This window comes from Protopterus annectens, chromosome 7.part0 (assembly GCF_019279795.1).
Source record: "Protopterus annectens isolate FY-2018-M chromosome 7.part0, PAN1.0, whole genome shotgun sequence".
Classification (NCBI taxonomy): Eukaryota; Metazoa; Chordata; order Ceratodontiformes; family Protopteridae; genus Protopterus; species Protopterus annectens.
In genome coordinates, this window is record NC_056739.1 from 1,163,968,487 (window position 1) to 1,163,992,094 (window position 23,608).

Genomic DNA, 23,608 nt, shown 5'->3' on the forward strand with positions numbered 1-23,608 from the left:
TGATTTTAGGAAATTAACCCTTGGGTCGTTATTTGCTTTAGCGTGGTTTTCAGTTGCTTACCTAGCTACTGGTTTTAGGTAATAGAAATGTCTGTGTGTTATATTTTATGTGTTATGGAGAAAAGTTGCAGACAGTAACTCTACTCAACAGAGGCACTGGGAACTAAGGTCGGGTGGCACTATGCCAGGGTAATCCTATGGGCTAGGTTTTATGAACCTATGAACCTATGTGGAGAAATGGTGAGAGCGGGGAGGCAGTTATTTCTGTAGATTGCATCGAGAAGATTTTTAGTTGGGTCTAGTCTTGCAGCAAGTCTGTCTCATAAGGCTGGTTCTGCAGCTGACATGATTTTCTCTGCATGCTGGGGGAATGAAAGCCTTAAGGTTCAATGGATCTTGTTGCTGAGAGGAGCTGTAGCATGTGAAAGATGTAAACATTCCAGAACTTCAGCATTTCATTCTCCTTTACAATGGATTATTTTTAGTCAAGTTAGGCTTGAATCCACTCAAGGTTTTCAGCATGTCAGGTGTTTTACAATCTAGAAACAGCAGGACATCTAGGATACAGGGTGTTGGCACTTTTCAGAATTCTGGATTTTCAACAGATGTTAAACTTTTTTTTTACTAACTCTGTCTATTTTGTAGGTTCCACCCTGGTCCAGACTCTTAATGCTAGGTAGCTTCATTTATCTCAAGAGGTGCAAGATTTGCTTTCTGTCTTAGTAGCTGCATAGTCAGTATAAGAAGGGCAGAACTCCAAGAACAGACCAGCAGAAAGACCTGCACCTGGCAAGAAGGCTAAAAGGAAAAATAAGAGACACCTCAAGTTCAAAGGTCAACCCTCCACTCCTGCCTGAAGCACCATTGGAAATAGAAGGTAATGACTTGGGGGGGGGGGCACCAGGGGCAGGGTTTAGTGACAGAGGACAGTCCCCTGTGGAATATTTGGATGAGTTTATCAATTCATTGCCAAACGAAGGGAGGGTTAGACTGTTTAACCTATCCTTAGAATGGAATTTTGGTGCCACAGCAGCCTTTGCTTCCTGTGAGGCATGAGTGTCAGATATGGGGCAGGATGCACCTCCACCCTTATCCAGCTTGCATGGCGGCTCTGAGACCATCAATACTTGATGTCCCATCTCATCCAGATGATTGTATTACCCAATTTTTGGCTTCCATGGCTACATTGAACCTTTCAGTTTCCAACTCCCCTGGGTCTCACATTATGGCACACATCCCCACCAGAGTTAAAGGGAAGATGCTCAATTGGAAATTTGTTGATATATTTGACCTACTGGATACTGAGGGAAGTAAGCACATTTTGGATGTTGACAGTTCTTCTAACAAGGCAACCATTTGGAAAAAAAGCCTCAGCCAGAGCAGCAGTTAAAAATTGGAACACTTGGTTGCTAGATTTCATGGTGTTCATGGGAATGATTATAGAAAAGGATCCTAGCCAGGCTCTTCCCTTACTAGCATACTTTGTGGCAAATTATGATCAACATTTCAGGAAACTAAAAGCCACAGACAAGTTCCACATGTGGGACTTACAACACCTCAACATTTGGTTGAGTGCCATGTTAGATAAGCCAGCCACCCCAGAGATTGACGATGGTGGGAGTAGAAATAATGGGGAAACAAAGTTTGTTGGTCTTTTAATCACGGGAAGTGCCTTTGGCCAGCTTGCAAGTTCATCCAATTGTGTTCAGGATGTGGGAAAGGTCACCCTTCTTCCAGGTGCTGGGGGATAGTAGGTAATGGCAGGGCTGCTATTCCCTTAACCAACCAAGGGGAGGGCTTGGGGGAGAGGAATAACTCTCCTAGAATTAAGTAGCTTTTTCATGGCCACAGAGGTTGACTGATTATCCTGATCAAAAGGCAGTAGCTGCTCTTCTCAAAGGTTTCTGCAAAGGGTTTACGATTGGCTCCTCAGCACCTTTAGATTACAAGTTAGTTAAAATTCTTTCATCCACTAAGGGCCGGGAAGAAATTGCAGCTAAGTTAATCGAGAAAGAGAGAGCAGCTGGTAGACTAATTAGCCTTTTTTGCTACACCCCCTTATCCGGCTTTTATAATATCCCCCATCAGTCTCGTTCCTAAAAAGCAGGATGGTGAATCACCATCAGTCACACCCTGTGGGTGCAACAGTCAATGATTTTATTGACAAAGATCAAGCCAAGGTATGCTACTTTTCCCTGGTTCAGGTGGCAGAGGTTATTTTGGGTTATTCTGACCCTTGGCTTTGCAAGTTGGACATTCAGTCTGCATTCCAGCTTCTTCCCATAAGACAGGAGGACTGGACTTATCTGGGATTTCAGTCTGAGTGGAAATTATTTTTCGACACTGCAGTGCCCATGGGGGTGCTTTTTTGACACTGCCGTGTCCATAGTGTGCTCTGTGGCTTGTGCTATGTTTGAACTGTTCAGCAGAGAGCAGCTCTTCAATAAGCAGTCCACAAACTGGATGATTTCTTGATGGTAGGGAAGGGTCAGGAAGGGGCAGTCATAAAGAGCATGTCAGCCTTTAAAGAGCTCTGCACTAATTTAGAAGTACCTTTGGCCAATGACAAGTCAGATGGGCCAAGTCGGGCCTTGACCTTTTTGGGACTAGAAGTTAATACCATTGATAACTCATTCAAACTTCCATTGAATAAACTGCAGCAAGTCCAGTATATACTTTGGAGATTTTTGGCAGTTAGCAAAGCTCACGCAAGGAAAGTTATGCAGCTCCACGGGCTACTGAATTTTGCCTGCATGGCAGTCTCCCCAGGTAGGGCTTTCCTCCGGTCCATTTCTGACTTGTTGAAAGGAAACATGCCCAAACATTACTACATCTGTCTGATCAAAAAGGTCAGGGAAGACCTCCAGCCCTGGTTCATGTTCCTGAACCAATTCAATGGCATATTGTTTTGGCAGACCCCATGGGTTTCTTCCAGTGATCTTAACTTTTTTTTTTTTTTTTTACAGATGTGGCAGGAGGGGGTCCATTCTGGGAGGATACATCCAAGGCAGCTGGTTCTCTGAAAATGGCGGGAATATTGGTCAGAAAAGAGGAGGAGGGATATTATTTTCTTGGCAATCTGCCCTGTCTGGATTGCTGTTTTGGTGCAGAAGGTCAAGTTACACAACAGTTGAATAGTCTTTCACTTGGACAAAGCTGCGGTTGCCCATGCCCTCAACAAATGGTCCTCCAAGTCCAAATGGGTTTACTCTGTAATCAGGCCAGTAGTTTTGTTGAGTTTAAAGATTAATCTGTATTTCTCTCGTGTGCATGTGCCTGGGTGACACAACCCTAAAGCTGATAGTCTTTCCTGCTTTCAGTTAACCAAGTTTGGTCAGCTGGCCAAACATGCAAATCAGAGGGGCACGACAATTCCTGTGGAAGTTTGGTTAATTGGAGAGGAGTATCAGCATCGTTGCTGGTCAAGTCTTGGGCCAACAATATTAGGAAGGCTTATTGTTTATTACTTCAGATTTTCAAGGTTTTGTATAGGTCATTGCCCTCCTGTGTCAGAAGTTGGGGTTTGCCATTGATCCTTCACTTCCTAGTGGTCAAAATCACTACTACATGTTCATTTAGCAGCTTTAGGATGGTTAGAACATTTTTTGGGTCTTCAGGAAATATCCAGCCACTGGTTGACCAGAAGACTGATAAAGGGATGGAAGAATATTCATGGGGCTTCCAATGATTCCAGAAAGCCAACAGGCAGACACTTCCTTGGCATCATTGTTTGGGGCTTGTTTAACACAGTACTTGAGTTTTGCACCTTTGCTACATTGGCTGCTTTGTTCACATTATTATATACTGGTGCCTTCTGTGCTAGTGAATTGCTAAACTCTCTTTGTTAGGAAGACTTCATTATTCACAAGGAATTTCTTCTGATATGGGGTGAAGAAATCCAAAAAAGACTAATTGGGTAAAGGGCACCAGGTCTGGCTAGATGAGGTGAAGGGGTTAGCCATTTGCCCAGTTCACTGGTTCAGATTACTGCACAGGATCACTCCCAAGGGCATTAATTTGGGCCCTGTTTTCACTCGGGAGGATAGCAGGCCACTTAGCTTGGTGAAGGTTAATCTATTACTGAGAAAGGCCATCGGGGGGCAAGGGTATTCATCCATGAGGGTATCATCTCATTCTTTTTGAATAGGCTGCACTTCTGACTTGGCCATTGACAGGCATTCTGTTAAGGTCATGCAAAAAAACAGGAAGATGGGGTGTCTGATGCCTTTTTGCCATATATCAGGCATTAACTTTAATTCTGTTTCAGGAAAGGAAGTTATCTGGATGTTGGGGAATTCCTTTATCAAGAGAGCTGTAATCCAAGCTTTGGTTCACCCGACATTACACTTTGGTTCATTTTTACCTTAACAAATAGTTAGTCTATTTATGTGGCTTTTCTGGTCTTCTTTCTATGGCTTTGCATATAAGACCAGTCAGATTTATGTGTCTGCAGTTACCAGGGTCCATATGGCTTACTCTTGTGGACATGGATGACTGTTGCAGTTCTCCATTTATATGGCATGAATCCTTTCTGGAGGCTATGGTTAAATAGTGACTCTAGTGGTCCTGACAGGTCATGTTGTCATTTAGGAGGCACCCTAAGATATTATTGGGGCCAACTGATGCAGTGTTCTAGGCCTTGGAGAGTGTATCGAGGACTTCTTCCCTAGTGATAGTTTGGGGAGGTTCAATGGAATTTGCTGAGGGGTGGCTGAGGAGGGGTGGGGAACTGAAGATGAATTTATCATCCAGTAGCTCTGATACAGCCTCCAACTCAGTGTAACTGGTTCCATTTACAGTTAGTTCTGTACATTGCCATGTACTGCCTTTGAGGTTGCAGACATAGCTAAAGAAAAACTTATGGCTGTCCTTGGCAAGGGAGGTTATTTTTAACTCAAATTTGGCTGTGGTAGACTTGCTTTGCCCTCTGAGTCACTTGCTTAGATTGATAAATTGTTTATTCTCCTGGGCATTGCACTTTGCCACAACTTCCTTCCTTTTGTTATATAGTCCATTGATAATGGGATTCCACCAGGGTGACTTGTTTTTTGAGCTTCTTCGGTGCTTATTCCTGGTAGGCACAGCTATCGCTATGCATTTATTAACATGATTGTACAGGGTTCTTGTTAACAATCTACAGAGGCAGCAGTGTTCTCTGAGTTGGGGGGGGGGCTTGAAATGTTGCCAGGTTATCACTTAAGATCAAAAAGTTTGCCTTAGAATAATTCCTAATTGTACCAGGGTTAGCTGGGGTCCCATATATTATTTTTGTTTCAAAGGAGACATCTTTATGATTTGTCCTTACCAGAGAGGACATTAGATGGGGTATGGGGGGTGCAATATTCTCCATATTAGTGAGGACCAGATCCAGTATGTGTGCGGTTAAGGGTGTTTGTGTTCACAAAGTCCAGAAATTTCTGGAATTAATATTTGCAGCTTTATCTCATATTTAGTATTTGCCATAAACAATGTCATTGTATTTGCCACTTAAGGAAACCTTCCAACTTGTTCATTCCAAGATCTTAGATTTCTGAAACTACAGATACAGTGTTTTCACTTACAGTCTCTTTATGCGCTCTCTACCTAGTAATAAGTAAAGCTTAGCTATAGATCCCTTTCTTAGGGCTGCAGGCTCCGAGTACTTGTAGATGAATATGTTCAGATTGTTAAAAATGGAAAGTATGACTTGGTGGGAGAGTTATATTTAGAGGAATGATATATAGAATGCTTATATCTATGATATACTGATGCATAACATGTCATGACTGATAGCACGTGATCGAAGGCCAGTGACTATATGAAGACATAGTGTGTACATTTCTTAAATATTTTATATGTGTATTTTACTTCTGATAAATACTTTGCTTCTTCAGATTCATTCCTGCAAAGTTTTTCTTCAGTCTTCAACACTCAGATACTTGTTGCACTCCGTGTTGATCACTATTGAAGAATTCTAGTCGCGTATATTATATAAATAATGAAATGCTATCCTCATGCTCAAGGGGTTCCTGTCCAGTCTGCACATCTGGTTTAAAATAAATAAATAAATGCACTGCCTATTGCCCCGTATGTCCTCTTTTGCTTCCGCCTTTTTGTTATTTTGGCACTTTCTTTCACCAATGCAGGTCAGCTTTTTAGCATTAATAAATAAATAAATGCTTTTTTTTGTGAGAGAGTCCTTGCAGTTTTTCAACACAGATTGTATTTTTTGTTGTAGTTTGATGAACAGTAACTGCCAACTTTATTTTTCCATGCGTGCTGTTTCTTCTCACAATGCTGGCTCGTCCAAACTGGAAGAATTGTTTGTGCAGTCCCACTGCCTGCATGTTTGGTACAAGGAAGAAAAATATATGGATGTGTAGAACACAGCTGTCTCTTAGAACTGCAATAATATCATGGTTTTGGCCACAAAAATGCATCTCTTTAACACCGGTTGCACTTAAATGACAATAAAATGCTCTTTGAAATCCCAAAAAATATTCGTAGGATGCTTAGGATTGTTAGAATGTACAATATCATACTTTTAAATCATATTCTTTTCTTTTGATTTTTACAAATATTAAACATCTTTGCATTGTTTGTATGAAACTGTAGCTGTGATGATGCATTTTTTAGATGGATAGACTGCTTGCAGATTAACAGAGATTCATACTACGTTAATGTGATGTGAGCAAAATGAAGAGAACACTTTCATTGTCTAATGGCAGGTGTGATGAAATTAGAGCATAAATGTCATTCTTATTTGAGTTCTTCTGCTTCATGTTTTTTTTTTTTTTGCCTTTCAAGTACAACTACAAGGAATAAGGAATCATCACTTCAGTGAGTGTCAGGTATGCAAGACAAGTCAGTGATGTGCAACTCATCTTGGACCCAGACAATGCCATTACTCGAAGGCAGTTACAACATTATTGTCAGTACATAAAATGCACTGCATACATCTGCTACACCAATCAGTCTGTGAAATAAATAATCCAGTGATGCAAAGCACTAGTAAAGCATGTTTGTCAGTGTGGTTATTGCTAGCAGATCACAGAACTAATATTTTTGTGCACGCTTTCCTTAGTGCTAGAATCAATCAGCAATGGTTTGTTTTATTCTATACAATATTGTTCTTGCTTTTTTTATTAACTTCTGAACATTTAAATGTAGAAAACTGTCAACACTGTCTGGTTTACGCACTGATCAGTTTTACATTGTGTTTCTCTTGCTTTGAAATTTGAAATATTTGAAGTGTCATCGCTAAGTCCTATGTATAAAGAAAACTAAGCCACCACTGAACCATTTCCCTCACTGTTTGATTCCAGTTTTAAAACACAGCTTGATTAGGATGAAAACGGGGGTGGCTTGGACTTTCAGTAAGAAAGTGTCTTGGTGTTTTACACGTATCGTAGAATTTTATGAACTTCAAGCTCAACATGGTGTTAGCCTCTTAAATATAAATGCAGGAAGTGCAAGCTGTTATTGTAGTTTATGGAGGTTATAGTTCAGTGCATTTTAGTGCTTCTCATATTGAAGTTATTCCATATTTATACAGCAGTTATTGTTTTCCCAACTGACAGAATTTACTTTTGCTTTTCACAACCGCATTAAAATCAAAATTAGGAGCAACAAATATCAATGTTTGCTGTTCAGTAAAATGGGTAAGAACTTGGGGGTCTTTCACTTCTATGTCCCTGCCTTGGCTGTACCCTTCTTTCTAAAGTAGCAGCAGCTATGTAAACTACTAGAAAAAGAAGTTATGTCTTACCATAATGTTCTGTCTGTGTTGTCAATCTTCACTAATCCTTGACAGTGGGGGGGGGGGGGGGGGGGCTCGTTTCTGAGCCTCAGAACTGACTCGTCTGTTATTTCAGCTTGCACCTTCCAAAACTCTCAAGCTAAGCTCTATCCATAATGCTCCTCACCAAATTACCACCGCTCAAGTTTGCAAACAATAATGGCAGACAAGAAATAACATATTAGAGGCCATATCTGTGTCTCTGTTATGAAATCCAATCTTTGGATAGATTTGATCCACCAAGAGTTCTAAAGGCAGGGGGAAGTAGGGAGGGAATGTCAAGGATTAGTGAAGATCGACAGCACAGATGGAACGTTATGGTAAGACATAACTTCTTTATCTGATGTTGTCAATCTTCACATAATCCTTGACTGTGGGACAGAGTCCCTAGCTACCTGGATCTTGGGAGGTTTCATGGAAGAATATTCCTTAGCACCATCAAGTCAAATGATGCATGCCCCCTAGAGACCAGGTCCAGTTTGTAATGTGTAATAAAGGTATGAGGAGATGCCCATGTCGCTGCCACACAAATATCTTCTAAAGAAGCTCTGACATGAAAAACTGCAGATGCTGCTATTGCTCTAGTTGAATGAGCTTTTACAGGTGCTGATGGATGAAGTCCCTTTCTGTTGTAAACAAAGGTGATGCAGTCTCTAAGCCATTTAGCCAGAGTAACGTTAGATACTGAACTCCCAAAAGTGACTGAAGAAAAGGAAATAAATATCTGGTCAGTTTTTCTGATTTCCTTTGTTCTGTGGATGTAAAAATGTAATTGTCTGTATACATCTAGTAAATGCAGACAGTACTCCCCTTTATTGGATAAGTTGGGAAAAAAATACGAAGTTGTATGGTCTGATTGATGTTTGACTCGGAAACAACCTTTGGTAGGAAGGAGGGATTTGTCCAGTGGGAAACCCTTTCCTTTTGAAAGATTAAGTACAGGGATTTGCAAGTTAAGGCCTGTATTTCAGATATTCTTCTGGCAGAAGTGATAGCTATTAAAAATAAGGTTTTCCCGGACAAAAATTTTAAGTCGCAACTTGCTTCAAGGCTCAAAAGGGTGACAAACAAGAGATTGAAGTACCAGATTCAAATCCCAAAGCACAGAGGGTTCTTTATATGGAGGTCTGAGCATTAAGGTTATTTTCTAAAAGTCTTGGCAAAATTTGTGTGACATAAGGGATGAACCATTTAAACAGATATGGAAGTTAGATATCGCAGCAAGATGCACTTGAATAGTAGAGGATGATGCACCTGCCTTAAAAAGTAAAGCCAAAAAGTCTAGAACCTTATCAATGGGTGCTGAACATGGGTCAAGATCACAGTCTAGTAACCATTTAGTAAACTTTAGCCACTTGTTATGGTGCAATTTTCTTGTTGAAGGTTTGTGGTTGGCCAGAATGATGCGTTGGTCAAGGGAAGTAAGAGAGGAATGCCTGGCAATCATGTGAACTGGAGGAACCATGCAGTGAGCTTGAGGTGCTGCAGATCCAGATGAACCAGTCTCTCTGGGTGGGGCAATAGGTCTGGAGCTGGGTCCAGTATCCAGGGTTTCTGAAGTAGATGAGGCCATAGGAAGGGAAACCAGACCTGCTGAAGCCACAATGGGATGATGAGGATTATCCTGTTCTTCGACTGTTGGCTTTCATTAGAAACTGACATATTAGGGGAATGGAAGGAAAGGCATACAACAGAATGGTGGCCAATTGTGAAGGAGAACATCCCTATGTGACATCCCCGGTAGGAGGATTAGAGCAAAGTTAACTACTGCACTTGGTGTTCAGAGGGGAGGCGAAGAGGTTGCAGCAAGTTTGACTCCAAAGGCAGAATATCTTGTCTGCCACCATTGGATTGACAGACCACTCATGAGACATGTGGATGGATCTGGTCAGTTTGTCCACAATCACATTGGAGATCTCTGGAATGTGCATGGCCATTAGTAAGCGGTTGGAAGAAATTGCCATTGTCATACTCTGAGTGCTTCTCGACAAAGAGGGTAAAATCTAGTTCCCCTTGTTTGTTGATGTACCAGACTATTGACATATTGTCTGTTTGAATTGCAATCATTCCCAAGGGGAGGGCATCTTGAAATGCCTCCAACGCTAAGAGCACTGCTCTCATCTCTACAACACTGATGTGCAAATTGGCCTCCAGCTGGGACCAAATGCCTTGGACTGTCTTTCCCAGATAATGCCCCCCACCTTATGTGGGACATGTCTGTGATTGCTACGGCTTGGGATTGAGGATGGATAAAGGGACGGCCTGACAAAATTTCTTTCAAATAAAGACACTATCTCAGGTTTTCTTTGCATTGATTGGTGATCATAATCAGACTATTGGGGGGCCAGAAGCCATTAAAGAATTTGCATTTGATATCTGTCCATGAGGACTAGAGGGCAGCCATGGTGGTGCAGTGGTTAGCATTGTCACCTCACAGCAAGAGGTTCTCTGGTTCAATCCATGGCTGGGGTGCCTTCTGTGTGGAGTCTGCATGTCCTCCCTGTGGTCACGTGGGTTTCCTCCAGGTGTTCCAGTTTCCTCCCACATTCCAAAGACATGCTGTAGTGAATTGGACACTCTAAATTGGCCCTATGCATGAGTGCGTGCGTGTGTGTGCCTTCCATGGAAGGTTGGCAACTCAACACCATAAAACTCTACTGCCAATCATAAGTGGACAGGTGATCCGCTGTGGTGACCCCTAACAGGGAAAAGCCGAAAGAAGAATAAGATCTGGCCATGAGGACTAGAGTGACAGAGGCTGCCACTGACACTAGAGTCTGTAGAATGAGTCTTGCTGTTACTTTCTTGCTGCGAATGATCTGGCTGACTTGTGGTCTTATCCTTTGAAGTCTTTCTAGGGGAAGAGACGCAATGCCAGTGACTGTGTCCAGCATAGCTGTAATGAACTCCAGCTGTTGGAATGCTTCTAAATGGGATTTTTTGTGGCTTATAGTGATTTCTAAGCTGGAACAAAGGAGACGAGAATAATCTCACTCCTTTACAAGTTGATACCTAGTGGAAGCAGTAAGGAGCCAGTCATCTAGATATGGAAACACTCGAAATCCTAGCAGTCTGAGGTGAGTTGCTATCACTGCCATGCATTTGGTGAACACCCTGAGGCTGTGATGAGACCAAAGGGTAGGGCCCTGAACCGATAGTGATTGTCTCCCAGCCAGAAGTGCAAGAATTTTCTGGACCACTTGTTCATGTTTATATGGTAATACATATCCTGTAGATCTATTGAGCACATCCAATCATCTTTTTCCAAGTATAGACTGAATCAAAACCATCTGGAATTTCGTTTGCTGAACTGATTTGTTCAACTGACTGATATCCAAAATTGGTCTCCAGTCCCCTGTTTTCTCTGGCACTAAAAATAATCTTGAATAAATCCTGGATCCTCTCTGGTCTGGTGGGACTGCTTGGATGATTCTTTTGTCAAGCAGTTTTTGAATTTCTAAGATGGCTGCATCCCTGTGACTGGGTGGAATGTCCGGGATTCTTCTTAGTCTTTTTGGTTCTTCTGAAAAGGAAATGTTGCAACCTCTGGTTATAATCCTCTGCACCTATTTGCACATTGTTATCCTTAGCCAGGCTGATCAGTGCAGGGAAAATCACCCCCCCCCCGATTGCCTCCAGAGGAAGGCAATTGGGCCTCCTTTCAGGACGCTGCTAGGAATTACCAAGGAAAAAGTCCCTGGAACCCTGATTCTATGCTCCATTTCTCCCTCTTGAGTGGCATCTTCCATTATTACTCCCTTGTTTTCCCTGGGGAAGTCATTACCATGTGAGTCCTGGAAAGGTCCTTGGGATTTTTTTGAACCATAGCCTCAGACTCCTCTGGTTCCTGGAATAAGGCTATTGAAGAGTAGGAAAGCATATACCCATGGCAGAAATGGTCTTCCCGTCTTTCTCACATCTGGCTAGAGTCTCTAACTTTGGGACCAGATGGGGATGTTTTGTCAAATGGAGCTTCAATCTTAAAGTGAATTGTTTGGCATCCATATCTCAAACACATAATATACTCATTATGCTTGGAGACTCGATCATAATCCTCTACTTCTTGGCACAAATCAGGAATATTTTAGCAATGTGTTCATCCAACTCATGTTTAACATAAATTGTTAGAACACAGTTTTGTACCTCATATTTGGATAAGAGCTGATATTACTTCAATATAAATGGGAAGAGATTCTCTTGAACCAGGGTGTTATAAATTGATAAGCTTGACGTGTACCTCGAGTAAAGTATTCAAAGGAATGTAAATGCAAATTATTTCTTGGATTTCATCCCACATGGGCTTTGCCTGGATAGATCAAGTAGTACAGAGTTACTGAATTTCCATACATCAATTGTAGACATGTTTGGTCAGTAATATATCAATTCACAGTATATATATATATATATATATATATATATATATATATATATATATATATATGTATATATATATATATATATATATATATATATATATATATATATATATAGATGCAGCCAAGGCTTTTGATTCTATTCCACATTCAGCTATCCTACAGGAAGTGTAAAGTTGGGCTTTAAAAAAATATGTATCCAACTGGATCCAGTGCTCGTTAAGGAGCAGGGGATCATATGTAAGGATTAAGGAAAGCATCATAAAACTCTTACCAACAAACACTGGAGTATCCCATGGTTCAGTCCTAGGAAAGTTATTGTTCATCTGATCCATTATAGCCATGCCACAATCAGTGGTATGCTGTGCTGAAATGTTTACAGAATGCAAAATTAGCTGCTATAATGATTACATAAAAGACCAGAAAGTACTCAGAAGTACTTGGATAATGTATACCTATAGTCAAGAACACAAAGCTATTCAGTTCAACAAGACACGTGTGACAGATGGGCAGAATATCCATATGCCATCCCAGGACAGACAGAGTATCCATGTGCTGTAACAGGAAATGTTAAAAGCAATGATAAGGGATTTAAAGTCCTGTGAGAACTGGTTGATATAAATTTCAACAACAATATAATCTCCATGTTAAAAAAGATGTTTCTTAGGGATAAAGACTATATTACAGGGAGTCACGGTAATGAAAAAATACTAGTTGTAATATATGCTGGGATAAGGCAAATGAATTAATGTTCCATGACTTGCTGGTCGCAAACAGCGATATCAACAAATTAGAAAGAATGCAAAAGTATCACATTAAGGTGGTAATATCACTAATAATATCAGGGCCGGCCTTTGGTCAACAGGTGCTGTAGGCAATAGAGCTCCACAGTGCCCCACCACTCGGTGCCTCCATCCTGGTCTCCCTCAATATCAGACTATGGTTTTCTTCCTTTTTATCACAGTTTGTCTTGATATTCAGTTTTTCCTGTATTCATTCAACATATTTTAAAGAAACCATTTATTTCCTGCAAAAAAATAACAAATGAATACCGGAAAAGCACCTCTGCTAGAGCTGCGCCCTGAGCAGCCGCCTAGTTGGCCTATGAATAATATGAATTAAGATGAAAGCTTATATGTATTAAAAATACATTATGTTTATTATAGATTAAAAACAAGGAGCTTCAAATATGAAAAATTAAATGACTGAATGAAATAATGGGTACAGTTTTTGTAGATTATTGATTTCAAATAAGAAAAAGTTAAACCAACATGCTCTCAGAGCAATGTGATATCAAATAAGAATAGATTATCTCCACAACAGGATAGTAAGGCTGTGGAATAGGCTTATGATGTAAATTAAAATCCAGGCAATTACCTCAGTTTAAAAGAGTTAGAAATACATTGTGTAGATATAGCTTTTATGCCAAGAAAAAAAAATTCTACAGGCTGTTAGATGACCCATAACAGATTTCGGAGTCCAAAAAAACACTGAAAAATGAAAAACCTAAATGTGCTTTTAAGAGAACTAGCTATACATCTTAATGATATCTAAGACTTTTATGTGATTCTAGGAGGCAAGTACTTGTTCTGGATCTACTGTGCCCCCCCCCCCCCAAAAAAAAGCAAAAAAACAAAAAAAAACCACGTGCTCAGATATATAAATAATAGTAACACATATATGTCAGTTATATGAGACTTTTGTTTATTGTTCCTCTCCCTGAAAAATGATGAGTCAGTTATAGTGGTTATAAAGAATCATGGATCATACTTCAGTGAAGTGTCAGTACCTGCTCTTACAATGCCTGTAGTAATCTGGCTCCTTCACTGCTTGCATAGCTAATATTCACTGCCAAACATCATGCACATAGTTATGCAACAGACATTTAAATAAATGCTGAATAATCCTTGACTTCCACTACATTTCATCAGTGAAGAACCTGGTGATGCTCACAGAGGCTAAATATAACATGTCACAGTTGCAGGCTGACAAAGGCAAAATGAAACACTTGTGTCAGCGGCTGTTACATCCCATATTTCCCCATCCTTTTCTGCTATCTAGCATTTTGTAAATGCATCTTTTGCAGTCACAGGCATTAAAAGTAAGGCACTATGTGACTCTCAGAGATTCAAAATTGGTGGCCATAGAGACTACTACAGAAGATGGCATGCTGGGAATCTCTGAGCAGGTTTACGGGAATACATAGTAAGGTTATATAGGTAACTTGCCATAACAGTAGATGTTTAAATAGGTCACTGTTGCAGTACATGTGCTCTCCCTCCAACCCAATAAGTAATATCCTTAGCTGGAATAGGATATCCTTCATAGTCTGATATCCTTCCATTTCCATAATTCTTGTTTTCTTCCAGGACTTTACTTAGAGCTATAGGCTTCAGCTTATTCAGTGGCAAGAAAGCTGAGTTTGTGGTGGATACATCTGTCCCTCTTACACTGGCATATTTGCTTATGCTAAGAGCAAAAATACTCCATACAAAGAAAATGCCTAATCTTTGTAGGCTGGCCAAATGTGTGGCATCCTTCACAGGACATATCCAATCTGCAATGTATACTGCAACAGTGATCTATTCAAACACCTATTGTCATGGTAAGTTACCTATATGATTGTGCTTTCTTCTTACTAGCCCCTGCATTACAGTAGCGTAAATGCCCCTTAACATGGATACACAACTAGAGCTTTCCCTGGTTAAACAATGATTTCCAAAAGTATATACAGCAAAATGGTACTGATAGTTTTAAAATATTTGCAGAGTACATCCAGATATTACTTCAAATTCCAGGGTGGACTGGCAGAGTGTGTGTGTGTGTGTGTGTGTGTGTGTGTGTGTGTGTGTGTGTGTGTGTGTGTGTGTGTGTGTGTGTGTGTGTGTGTGTGGGGGGTTAGGGTTAGGTGTAGGGATGAGTGAAAGATGGGTGTTGTGTGCTTGTGTGCGAGTTTGTGTATTTAATGGTAAGGGTTCGGTTAGGGGATAGATGTAGTGTTGTTTGTGTATATTTGTGAATGTTTGTGTGTATGAGCCTGTCCTGTGTGTTAAATATAATCCTAATTCTACACCTTATTGTCATTAAAACCTTCCCGTAACACTCCCACTATTCAGACAAATTTGAGAATAGTGTTAAGTAGGAGTTAGTTTTAATATTGGGAGAGGAAATAGGTTTGCTCTCTCGATATTATTGTTTTTGTTTGTTATTGTTTATGATCATACTTATTTCTTCAGTGTTTTACATTTGATATTAGGATGGTTTAGTCATACACAATAGACCCATGTACACACACACACACACACACACACACACACACACACACACACACACACACACACACACACACACGCGTGCACACACGCACACACACACACACACACACACACACACACACACACACACACACACACACACACACACACATACTATACTTTCAAGCATAGAAGGAATAATAGGTTTAAATGGCATTAGAAGTCCTTGTGTCCTACAGACCACTTAAAGCATTTAAAATATTAACAGGTTGGCTGTGCTTCAATTGCTAAACCTGTGTACGTCAGGAATAATTAAACTCTGTCTTGCATTAGGCTAGGCAGACTGATGTTACTGGTAATGACAACAGCTAAAACTAAAATGTTGCAACTCACTGCCATATTATGGCTAGCAAAATGCTAAAATGTTTAACCTGACTGCAACATTTAATTTTCATAGTAGCCAGATTTTTTTGACTACTTAAGTTAAGGAGTAGTGTGCACCAGGTGGCTTATAAAATAGGAGCCTGAAGTAGTCAACGTGTGAATTATAGATGACAAAGGTAAATGCAGGACATGACACTTTACAGGACATATTCCTATGTTGCTTGTTGCTGCTGTATGTGTAAAACGGCTATTGATCATGAAAATACGGAATGTGATGCTGTACTTTTCAAGTCTAATGGAAGAAGAGATGGTTAAAATACTATTGTTCTGAGACGTGTTTATCAATATTTATTTGTCTGTGTTGACAGGGAAAGTCTAACTGGGCAGAGGCCATTTTCACTGGTGGCCTGCTGGAAAAAACCTCCATCAGAGTACATTTTTATTAACAACTGAATTTCAGACAATTCTCAAAACATTGAAATTCCTCAGAAAAAAACAGTCACAATACATTTATATACAGAAAAGTATTTACATCAACATGTTTTTGTTTGTGTCTTTTGGCTTTTTCCTGGTTAGGGGTCGTCACAGCGGAACTCCGGTCCGCTAATGATTGGCAGTAGAGTTTTACGTGCTGGCTTGCTGGGCCTAACGCACAACCTTCAACGAAGGAACGCCCGTTCACGCATGTTGCCACACAGAAGACACTCTAACTGAGGATCTAACGGGCAACATCTAACTGTGAGGCGACAACGCTACCACAGCACCACCACCACAGTATAAGTCTAAAATGGTAGCTCTACATTTAATCAGGGAGTAAATAGATTTATATTGTAGAAAGGAAAATACTGCTGTAAAGGAGTTTATCATTCTTACATTTTAGTACAGAACAGTTTGTAAAGAGTTCAAGAGATATAATGAAGAAAATTGAGAAGTAAGTTATAAAATTATGTAGGAGAGGGGATATCAGTATTATAGATTCATAGACAAGTACTAGGCTAACTGCTCTTGTGGGCCATTTTAAGCCTAGCCAATTTACAATTTTGTGCCTAAAATAACCTATCCCATTTGATTATAGATTGACCTTAGCCATCCCATGGTCGATAATTATATATTACCCCTAATGAGAATAACCAGGATCATGTCATGCATAATTTGAGGGGATCCATGCAGGTGATAAACCATTTAGGAGTTGCCTCTGTCCATTAGTAGTATAGGGGATGGTCTTTGGGTACATTTTCTGTTCCCTATCCATAGATCTAAGTTGCCTCTGAAAATGGACAGGGATGAACTTTGTTTTATGTGGATGGGGAGTCTATCCCATAGCAGTGGTATTCTCTTTGAAATATAGCTGTCCTCCAAAGTGCTCTGGTGGTGTTCAGTAAATCCATCAGTAATGGGTCAGAGGATGCCTTGTATGCCAGGCACAGGTCACCTCTTAGTAGTCTGTAGGATACTGATTATAGTCACAGGGCTTTGAGTTGGTCCATGACCTGCCCATGATGAATCCAGACTGAGGTGGGTCCAGTGTTTGGAGGCTCCCTGTGTCCTGATTGATTAGTTTCATGATATGTCTTTCCATGGCTTTGCATATGAGGCCAGTCAGACTTATAGATATGTAGTTGCCTGTGTCTGTAGAAGGTCCTCCCTTATGCAGGGGAATGACTGTAGCTGTTCTCCATTCTCTTCGTACAAAACTTGTATGAAGGCTGAGAATGAACAGTGTTGTTAAGGATGTAGCTAAATTGTGCTTCATGCTATTTAAGATGTGTCCAGGGATATTGCCAGGACCCACCAATGCAGTATTTTTAGCTTTTGATAGCACTTTTAGGACTTGGTCTTGTATGATAGCTAGAGGTGAGCCATTTTCAAGTAAATCTTTAGGGACAGACTGAGGGGAGAGAGGAGTAAAGTTAGAGCTAAATTTATCAGCCAGTAGGTTAGCCATATCTTTAGCCTCAGTAGGTTCATGGGTTCATAGGTATGTACTAAGCTAATGGCCCTGGAGCCTTTACAAGCCTAGCCCATAGGATTACCCTGACATCGTGCCACCCGACCTTAGTTCTCAGTGCCTCTGTCGAGTAGAGCCACTGGAGTGATCCCCTGGGTGAATTTTCTATTTCTCATTCACTCATCAAGATTTCTCTTGAAGAGGGCCAGTGAGGTGCTCAGTTTGACGTGTATGGGAAGTCTATTCCATAGCACGGCAGTCTCTGGGTTATGAATCTGTCCCTCCATCTTGTTCTGTTGATTGTGGTAATGAGGTTGAGGTCTCTGGAGCATGTGGTGCGGAGGGATTGGAATTTCTTTAGATGCATAATTTCTAACAGAGCTGGGTCAAACATGGCTTTGTAAGTCAAGCAGAGATCGCATCTAAGTAGGCGATATGAGACAGAGAATAGTTGGAGTTTAGTGTGTCTGTCCATATAGGACAAGTGTTTAAGGCCAAGGATCCTCTTTGTGAGGTACTTTTGCGGCCTCTCCAGTTGTTGCAGGTGTCTAGTTAGGTACATGCAAAATGGGGCATTGTACTTGATGATTGGCCTAATGAGGGAAGAGTAGAGGGAGACAATGACCTCTTTCTTCCTGGATGCAAAACCCTTAGTAATGAGATGTGCCACATAGAAGGACTTTCTGACCACAGTGGCAATGTGGTGGTGAAAAGAGAGGTTGCTGTCAACCTATGTTCCCAGATCTCTTATAACACCTTCTATGATCAGTGGACTACCATCGATGTGGTAATTCATGGGAACCAGGTTTTTCCCAAAGGGGATAATGACACATTTTTTAGCATTGAGCTTAAGGCCCATGGTTCTGACACCAGTCGTTGGTCTCAGTGAGGCCTTTCTGTAGGATGTCAACATCACTTGGGGAGTTAATAATAGTTCCCAACTTGCAATTGTCTGTGAACTTTGTCAGACATAGTCCCTTCGTGTTGGCCTGTACTTCAGAGAAGTAGATACCAAACAGGAGAGGACCCAGGACCAAACCCTGTGGGACTTCACACTGTGGGCTCTATCTGTGAGCCAGTTTGCAACCCACCTAGTGATATAGGGGTTGATGCCTAGCTTAGTGAGTTTTTCTATGATTCCTGAGTGGGGAATGGTATCAAAGGCTTTGGCCAGATCAAGGTAGGCTGTATGAACCACCTTGCCTTCAGCCACAGCTTTGGTGACTGATACAAAGTCATCGACCAAGTTGAGCAGGCATGACCTACCCTTCACAAAACCAAACTGTGTGGGATCAAGAGTTTGGAGATTCTCTATATCCTTGTTTATTAGGTCCATGATGATAAGCTCCATAGCTTTGCATATCAGACTCATCAGGCTAATGGGGCAATAGTTCCCAGGGTCTGTAGTCACTCCTCCTTTGGGGATAGGGATTACTGTAGCAGTGCCCCATTCGGTAGGGACAAAGCCTGAGGTGAGGCTGTGACTGAACAAGGCACACTGGTGAGGTGCCAATTCACTCTGTAGTTCATGCAGAACACAGCCAGGGATATTGTCAGGTCTCATAGAAGCTGTATTCTTGGCCTTGGACAGTGCTGTTTTAACCTGTGCAGCAGTAATACTGGGTGCTTGGCAATGTACTGGTATTGTGATTGGTCCTTTGGTAGGGAGGAGAGGTAAATTTGGCACTGAATCTGTTGGCCAATATATTGTCAATATCTGTTGGCTCGGTATAGGAGGTACCATTGTGCAGTAGCTCAGAGCAAATCTGGGTACTGCCTTGGAGATTCTTTACATAACTATAGAAGGCCCTGTGGCTGTCTTTACTATCTGCTGCAATTCTGTTTTCATAGCTAGCCTTAGAGGATTTTATGAGGGATCTCAACTTTTTGTTGTGGCTGATAAGGGAGTTTTTCCAGTCTTGGAACTTCACCTTATTCTGCATCAGTTTCCTCTTTCTGTTGTGGAGTTTGTTTATGGCAGGGGACCACCAGATTTGCTTCCTTTTTTTGGAGGAGAGCATCTTGGTTCTATTGGGTATGGTGACATCCATGCATTTGTGTATGTGTTTGTACAATGCATTGGTGTATGATTCTGCAGTCATGCAACTATTCTCTAATTGCATGGGTGATGCTACGTTAGCCACCTCTGTTTTTAAGAGCCCAAAGTTAGCTTTGGAGAAGTTTTTCTAGGTGGTTACCTTTGTGGAGCAGGTGGGAGGGATGTGGATTTCCAAGGTGATTAGTTTGTGGTTGGATCTAACCAGGGAGGAGTTCACTATTGGTTCAGGGGTCTATATTAGATAGTCGACCACTTAGGTCGTTGAACGCCTAAACATTGACACCTAAACATTGACAACTTAAAATCATGAATGGCAGTTTCCACACAGGAAAATAATGTCGTTGTCCAAAGTAAAAAAAATAAAAAATTTAAACATAAATCACTCTCCCCCATTAAATATACCAACTCCAAGATTGCTCCACGTTCTAAACAGGGCAAAATCCATGTAATGCCAAACAACTTGTTTCCCTGTGTGGAAATGGCCATTCGTGATTTTAAGCTGTCAACATTTAGGTGTTAATGTTTAGGCGTTTGACAACCTAAGTGGGTGACAATATGATATAGAGCCGGTGTAGAGCAATGGTCACCCATGTTAGTAATGACCAGGTCCAGGATGTTGCTACCTCTAGTGGGGGTAAGAATGAGCTGGTCCAGGTCATTGGAATTAATGAATTCCAGGAAATGTTGGACAAGTGTATTGATACATGAGTAGTTTTCCCAGTTAATGGAGGGGTAGTTGAAGTCACCCAGTATGATAGTGTTAGGTTGGTCCCTAATATTCTCCAGGGTACTTAGGAATGTAGAGTGTGAGTCTTGGAATGTGGTTGGGGATCTATAGCAGGCTACGACCTGAATCCCTGCCTTACTCAATGTTAGCTGCACCTGAAGTATCTCTGAAGCGTTTTGTTGGGCTACCAGTCTGGAGGTGTGCGCATCCTTTATGAATATGGAAACACTACCGCCTTTGGAGCTTCGGTCAGAGTTATGGGGCCAAAAGGTGTGGAATGAGTTATAGCCTGGTAGTGCAGGGTTGCTTTCTGCTGCCTTGAACCGGGGCTCTGTTACAACACAAATGTCTATGTTCTCCATTTTAAGGAGTGCTTCGAGTGAGTGCATTTTGAGATTTAGACTTCTAGCGTTCAGCAGCATGACCCTCAGATTGCATTTGTTTGTAGCTGTTACTGTGGTAATTTGGTCTTTGAAACACTGCATATAGGTGACATTGTTCACAATCAGCTTAGCACATTGCTGCATTGAGCTGTTGAGATTACAAACATAATTAAAAAATGCTGTGTGATTGTCTTTGTCCTTAAACTTGACTTTAGTGGATTTTATTAAGCTCCTGAATTGTTTGTTTGTTTCAATGACAAGGGCTCTAACATTCTGGGAATTACTCATTACTTTTGCTCAAAAGTTGTTGTTGTGTCTTTCGGCTTTTCCCGGTTAGGGGTCGCCACAGCGGAACTCCGGTCCACTAACGATTGGCAGCAGATTTTTACGTGCCAAGTTGCCAGCCCTGACGCACAACCTTCAACGAAGGTACGCCCATTCATGCATGTCTCCACACAGAAGACGTTCTAGCTGAGAATCGAACAGGACAACGTCTTACTGTGAGGCGACAACGCTACCGCAGCACCACCACCGCAGTCTCTTCCTTTTATTATAAAGTTTGTTGATATTATGGTTGCACCATGTGGATTCATTCTGGGGTTTGTTTTGCATCTGTTTCTATGGGGTACAGCTGCATCTATGCAGTTGTTTATATGCTGGTATATTGTGAGTGTACATTTCTACATATTCACTGGTGTTAAATGTTTTTTTTGGGGGGGGATCTGAAGCTTTTCAGTGTATCACTTAGGAGTAGGTTGCTTATTTTAAAGAAACTTCTAAAGGTGCCTTGGGTGGATGGGATCTCTGATTTCAGTTTTATTTTCAGGGAGACTGTTTTATAGTCAGACCTAATAGGTGATGAAGATACGGAAGGGATGGTGCATGATGCTCCCATAGTAGTAAGGACAAGATCCATGATGTTTAATACTTACAAAGAGTAGACAGACAGACATGTATGTGCAGGAGTCCTACTGAGATATGCACAGCTGTTCATGCATACAGTTTAAGGAGAGCAGTGATGCTAAGGGCTCTCTTAAAGCTACTGAGAACTGGGACTTCTAGAGCCATGGAGGCAGTGCATTTTAGAGGAGCAGGAACTGAAATGCAAAACAATGAGTCCCATAAAACTCAGGGTACACATGAAGAGCCCTCAAAATCCCTTGGCAAGCACAGTGAAGGACAATGGCACAAGCAGCAGTTTTAGGTGGAATAGAAGCATTGATAAACAAACAAGGGGTACAAATTTACGGATAATATTATAAGAAACCTGCAGCCAGTGGAGGCTCCAAAGTACTGGTCTGATATGATCTGCATGGGTTTAAGTTCACAGTCTGAAAACTGAAGGCATAAGGAGTTACAGTACTTGAAATGCAATGAAACCAGAACATGGACAATGAAAACCAGGGCCTTAAGTGAAACCAGAGCACGGTAGCATAACTAGGGTGGGGTGAGAGAGGCAACTGCCCTGGGAGCAAAGTGTTAGGTGGTGTGAAGGGGGGGGGGCATCTATCATCCTGATCTTTCTCTAGTGCAATACCAGCTTTTAAAAGCCAGCATTGTATTTGCGGTCAAACCTGAGTGCAGTAGCTCTTTGTGAGCGGTCTAACTGTAGTAGCTGCTTGTAAGCAGTGTTCTCCATTTTAAAAGTGAAAGAAACTCTTTTCTTTTTTAACTAAACTTTGAGCATTGTAGCACTCTGAGGCAAGTTATAAAAGGTATCAAATGTTTGTTCATATGTAGCAAGCAGTTTGCTACAGTTTAAAATATATATTTTTTGTTATTACTCAGATGTGAGGAAGGAATGTCTGGTGCAGGGTACATAAACAGGATCTGAATAGTTGGGCCAAGAAGGAGCAGGGGTGTTTCATGCATCTGGCCACCTGGTTGTTGTGCCAGTAGAGGGAATGTACTTTTTCTCTTTCCTTCTTAAAGAGTTAGAGGGACCAGGGGGCAGGTGGATTGGGTGCTATCCTCATGTGTATAGGAACATTTTAGAGAAGTGTTTTTTTTGTTTTGGTCAAGAGCTGGGGATGTGAGTTGCTAGTTTGTGGGACCAGCACAGGGCACTGGTTGCACCACCTATATTTCTGCCAGAGCATTTACAACCAAAGCCAGGAGCTGGCTGCTTAATCCAAGAAATGTTCTTAGGTAAAAGCAAGTAGACTAACCACTGACATGCATTCCTTTAGTGTCTGCCTGTCTTCAAGGACAAATTAAGACAGCATACCTTACAAACAAGTTCCACCCTATCTCACTCATTGAGGAAAATGGTAATGAGGCTGAAGATACAATTCTGTGCGAGAGAAAATGGATTAGTCATGCCATCTGGCTTTGCTGTACAACACCTGAGCAGGTTACTTACTGAATCACAGGGGCATTGGTTTAAACTAAGCTAACAGTATATGAAGCATTGCAGACTTAGCCAACTATCCCATAAAAGACACACCATTGAAAGTGAGGCAATAGCTCAGAGGATGATGGCAGGGAGAGTGTAGATATAGAAAGAGTATTATTACCTTGGATTTCATTAGAAGGAATACAGAAAAGCTAAATTATATAAGGAAAAGAAAAGCCAAGGCAGCATAGAGAGGACTGAGATGTGACGATATTTAATTGTCAATTTTTAAAAGTTTGCAGCCAATGAGCATACCTTAAACAAGCATGTAGTGAATGGGTGAGAATGATATAGGCTACTTTTATTAA

General features: G+C 41.2%; 1 protein-coding gene and 1 long non-coding RNA gene across 4 annotated transcripts in view; one reads left to right on the forward strand and one right to left on the reverse strand.

The window, feature by feature from the left end:
* LOC122806928 overlaps positions 1 to 6,995 on the forward strand; it is a 43,362-nt gene extending 36,367 nt beyond the window's left edge. Inside the window, exon 2 of the long non-coding RNA XR_006365570.1 lies at positions 6,787 to 6,995. This is a non-coding gene — a long non-coding RNA (uncharacterized LOC122806928). The remainder of the gene's footprint in view (positions 1 to 6,786) is intronic.
* The window catches only part of CCDC33 (coiled-coil domain containing 33), a 1,222,712-nt gene that overhangs the window by 1,002,893 nt on the left and 196,211 nt on the right, over positions 1 to 23,608 (reverse strand). The gene's annotated exons all lie outside the window — the stretch shown is intronic.